The sequence below is a fragment of the Tachyglossus aculeatus genome, chromosome X1 (genome assembly GCF_015852505.1).
Source record: "Tachyglossus aculeatus isolate mTacAcu1 chromosome X1, mTacAcu1.pri, whole genome shotgun sequence".
In the NCBI taxonomy this organism is placed as follows: Eukaryota; Metazoa; Chordata; class Mammalia; order Monotremata; family Tachyglossidae; genus Tachyglossus; species Tachyglossus aculeatus.
Window position 1 is genome coordinate 55,963,008 of NC_052101.1, and position 5,243 is coordinate 55,968,250.

Below are 5,243 nucleotides of genomic sequence, written 5' to 3' on the forward strand. Positions count from 1 at the left end.
AAGTATGAAGTGGGGAGAGACAGGAGGATGGGAGATCAGAGAGGATGCTGATGCAGTAATCCAGACGGGTAGATGCAACAAGAGACTTGGGTGCAGATGTTAGAAAATGCTATCGCCCTTCTGGGAAATTCTTCCATCTCAACAGACTTAGAGCAGACTCAGAGGACCTGGACTCTAATCCTTGACTGCTGTGAGACCTTGGGTAAGTCACTTCACTTCTCTAGGCCTCCGTTACCTCATTTGTAAAATGAGGATAAGACTTGTGAGCCCCATGGTGGGACAGGGACTGTGTCCAATCTGATTAGCTTGTAACCCCTTCACCAATTAGTAGAGTGCCTGGCACCTAATAAGCACTTAAGAAATATCATAAAATAGTGATAGTAAAAAAGAGCATCATCCAAAGTCCTGGATCTAGCTTTCTTTATATATCTCTAGCTAGCCGATATAGACATATACCCCTTGGGCCTCCATTCTCCTTCTACATCCTGGCTGGTGGAACTGTGTTCCTGCATTTCAAGACCTCATAATTGGTAATCTTGTGTCTGTCATTTGATGATGAGTATGGGGCATAGTTCCCCCTCTCAGGATCGCACCTGGAGAGTTTCCAGTACTCTTCCAGTCTTAGCTACAGGAGGGAGAGTCAAGCAAAGGCATACCCATTCCATTCCTAGCTTGGGCAGTGGCTAGTGAGTGGAAGGCAATCTGCTACAAGTCAAAACTCACTGGTGCAGGGCAGCAGCGGCATGGGAGAAAAAGGAGGGCAGAGACACAAGTTTACTGCGCAGAAGAAGGCAATGGTAAACCACTTCCATGTTTTTACCAAGAAAACTCTATGGATATACCACCAGAATGATTGCGGATGAAGGCAGGGCATTCTGGGAGAGATGTGTCCATGGAGTCACTATGATTCAGAAATGACTCAACAGTACAAGACCAGACAAGATGGGACATAGGTAGCACTGGTCGAACAGCTCTAGAAGCTGGATGTGTTTTCTGTAGAAGATCGAGGTCACACAGTCTTACAGGAGATTGGACACTACAGCAGCCTTCAAATTGGTGTGGAGTTTGGTGCCTCACTGGCATTACAGTTTGACAAAAGCCCAGCTGTATTTTGCTTTTTTAAAAAATTCTTGGAGTACTTTTTTAAGGTAATACAGTCCTTGAAATGTGGTATAAACTCCTGGAGTTTGAGCTTATCCTAGGGACAGAGAAATCATTTCTCAGAGATGATTCTCTAATAATTCATCTTAAGTGGATACTTGAGCCATTAGCAAATCCATGTTAGTATATACTCTTCCCCCTACAGTGTTTCCCTATAAGCCACACTGAATTCTGAACAATGCAGTTCACTTTCCATTCAGTGCTTTCATGTCTCCAGTGCTCAAATGTGATATATCAGGGCTTCATTGGGTATATTACCAAATAAACTTGTTTCTTCAGTCAACTGAGTGCCATCTTGCCAGGTGGCAAAAAGGGCAAAATGCCCCCTGTCTCACAATTTGCTGAGTCAGTAGTGATTTGGAAATGTCTTCATTTGGAATCCTTTCTGGAGAACATCAGAGTACATAGTTCAGTTGCATAGAGATTTCTAAAAGGAGGTCAGGGTGAGAGACTTAAATGTGGAGCATTGGATTTGCAGAGGAGGATAATAGGCCTGAACCTCCCCCATTTTACCCACTGTTGCCCCTTCAGAAACACAAGTCCCCACCCCCTCAAGAACCAAATGGGAGCAGAAGTCACCTCTTTTACTCCATGACATAATTGGGAAAACTCAGACCTATTATCCCCTTCCACAAACCCCATGTAGCATGAATAACTCTCTTGCCCTGCCCTTCTGCCCTCCTGCCCTTCTTAAGTGTAATTTTCCCAGCCACTAATGCAAAGCTCTACAGAATGGGTGCTTAGTAAATACATCTAATGCTGACAAAGATGAATAGACAGTCTGAGGGGAATGTAGTTGACGTGCCTCTTTTCTGAACAGCTGTTTGCCTTTGGCTTGGGGTATGTATCGAGTGGTACAAACACTCGGTAAAGAATGAGCTGTGTAATTGGAGCAATGAACTTATCTTGTTGGTAAAATACAATGTTCCCTTAGGTTGGGGTCAATAAATACAACCTGGGGGGATCAGATTTAATAATAATAATAATGATGATGGTATTTGTTAAGCGCTTACTAAGTGCAAAGCACTGTTCTAAGCACTGGGGAGATACAAGGTGATCAGATTGTCCCACGTGGGGCTCACAGTCTTAATCCCCATTTTACAGATGAGGTAACTGAGGCACAGAGAAGTGAAGTGACTTGCCCAAAGTCACACAGCCGATAAGTGGCAGAGCGGGGATTAGAACCCATGACCTCTGACTCCAAAGCCCAGGCTCTTTCCATTAAGCCATGCTCAATCAGACTCACCACTGTGTCCAGCAAAAATAAGCATGTAAATAAAGTCATCATTATACATGTATGTACTCATAACACATTTACTAGCACATTTGTGTGTGTGTGTTGCAAATTTGTGCAACATGGGAAAGACATGAACAATTTGTACTATAAGCAGCGTAACAGTTTTACTGATCATCAGAGGCATTTGTCAGGAATCATCAGATAATGAAGCATTTGTAGCATTCTGAACTCCTCAGGAAAAAAAAAAAGCAGAAACAAAAACAAACTCAATGGGAGTTCAGCGACCTTTTCAGCAGAATGTCAATCACCAAACCAAACAGGATTGAGGTTGGGTCAAATGAATGGCATTAGGTTTGGTTCTCTGGGATAGGTTGTGAATCTAATTTTGTTCAGTCTTACCAACACTGACCCCAATTCTTCCAGGGTCTTAAAGTTACTCACGGGTACTAAGTAAGGCAGTTGGGGAGGAGTATTAACTTTACCTCATCTGTAAAATGGGGATTAAGATTGTGAGCCCCTCATTGGACAACCTGATCACCTTGTAACCTCCCCAGCGCTTAGAACAGTGCTTTGCACATAGTAAGCGCTTAATAAATGCCATCATTATTATTATTATTATTATTAGAGAACCAATTAGTGTATTACTATAGTGTGAGCATATGCATAATCAATTAATTGAAAGTATTTATTGAGCATTTATCCTGTAGGAAACAGTAATGAGCTTGGGCTTGGGAGAATACAATAGAGTTAGTATGGAGTTAGTTGACAAAACCCCTGCCCTCAAGGAGTTTAAACTGTAGTTTGGGGAGTAAGACACTAAAATAAATTACAAATAGGTAAAAGCAATAAAGTTTAAAGTAAATATAAATGCTACCAGGAGGAAGGGGAGAGAGGAGTGAGTTCCCAAGTGCTTAAGTGTTGTGAAAGTGCTGAAATGACAATGAGGGGGTGGGATAGGGTGGGGAGCTGAACGATTAATCCTGGAAGGCCACCTGGAGGAAATGTGAGTTTTAGAAGGGCAGAGCTTTAGTTTGTCAGATATGAAGGGGGAGGGAGAAGGGAAGGCATGAGCAAGAAGCTGGTAGCAAGAGAGATGAGAAAAAGGCACAGTGAGTAACTTGGCTTGAGAGGTGCAGAGTGCATAAACTGGGGTGTAGTAGGAGAGGAACAGACATAAATAGGGAGAGAGAGCTAATCAAGTGCCTTGAAGTCAATTGTCAATAATATCTGTTTGATGTGGAGTCAGATGGGCAACCACTAGAGGTTTTTGAGGAGTGGGAAGATGTTTGCAAAATGATAGTTTGGAAAAAAGACCCAGAAAGCAGAGTGAAGCATGAGCTGGAGAGGGGAGTGGCAGAAAGTAGGGAGGTCAGTGAGGAGTCTGAAGCTGTAGTCAAGTTGGGATATGTCAAGTTCTTGCACCAGCATGAAGGACTTAAGCCATTAATAGTCCTCCCAAAGTCTATTTATTGCACTAACAAGGAGTAACCTTGGGCATTGGAAGATTTGGGCTCCCTTAGAGTTTAATTTCCCTTCTCAGGATCACACCTGAGGGTTTCCAGTGCTCTACCAGTCTCGACTATGGGAGGAAGAGTCAAGCAGAGGCATACTCAATCCATTCCTAGCTTGGGCAGTGGCTAGCGAGTGGAAGGCAATCTGCTACAAGTCAAAACTCACCTGTGCTGGGCAGCAGCAGCATGGGAGAGAGTCAAGGGCGGAGGCTCAAATTTACTGTGCGAAGGAGGCAATGGTAAACCACTTTTGTATTTTTACCAAGAGAACTGTATGTATACACTACCAGAATGATTGCAGATGGAGGTGGGACATTCTGGGAGAGATGTGTCCATGATGTCACTATGGGTCGGAGATGACTCGACGGCATGAAACAAGAGATTAATTACTTCAAGATAATCCCAGGAAGGTGAACAACAATTTTAACTGGTTATTCCCATAGCCAAATCATACTTAGCTTTGTACTCTAGTACTCTAGTAGAGTAGAGTACTCTAGTACTCTACTCTAGTAGAGTGAGTACTAGTACTAGTGAGTACTAGTAGAGTAGTACTAGTAGTACTAGTAGAGTAGTACTAGTACTAGTAGTAGTACTAGTAGAGTAGTACTAGTGAGTACTAGTAGAGTGAGTAGTGAGGAGTGGATGAGAACTTCACAGGAATCCTGTCAGCATGTAAATAACCATTCTCTCACTTGCCACGGGAAAGAAACATTTTGTGCCAAGTGGCTAGGAATGAATGCCGATTTCATTTGGTTTTTGGTACCTCCTAGGGAAAGGGTAGACTAGTAGAACTATTTTATGGGCTGATAGAGTTCTGCAAGATTAATCTGTCATTATACTGTCATGTAAAGCTACGGCTACATTCTATTCAGTGTGATGGGATTATGGCTGGTACATTCTTCATGGTTAGGAGCTGAAGTCCATGTTCTGGTCTCCTGGGCAGAGCCTCACAGTAATTATTCTTCAGCTATGTGGGAAGGAAGGGATGGAAAATACCCCTCTGCACACATAGGAAGAAGAGAGAGGGAATCCAAAGCTTTTTCCTTTGCTATCAATGATCCACAGGTTGCTGTTGTGGTTCATTCATTAAGTGGTATTTACTGAGGGTTTACTATATGGAAAGCACTGTACTAAGCACTGGGGAAGAATACAATAAAAGATGAATAAGACACAGTTCCTGGCCCTCAGTGGCTTTCAAGTCTAAAAAGGAGACCAGGCGGTTGACATCAGAATCGAATACATAGAGATGCAAGTAAATAAAGATACAAAACCACTGTCAATGATTTCCTAACATTCTAACATTTCTGGAGACAATGCTGCCACTTCACTCATGC

The 5,243-nt window shown here is 42.7% G+C and overlaps 1 non-coding gene across 1 annotated transcript; it reads left to right on the top strand.

The window, feature by feature from the left end:
- Nucleotides 1–575: 575 nt before the first annotated feature.
- On the top strand, nt 576–713 carry LOC119920216. Its single transcript, XR_005447974.1, has one exon. It is a non-coding gene; the product is annotated as a small nucleolar RNA SNORA7 (small nucleolar RNA).
- The last annotated feature ends 4,530 nt before the right edge of the window (nt 714–5,243 follow it).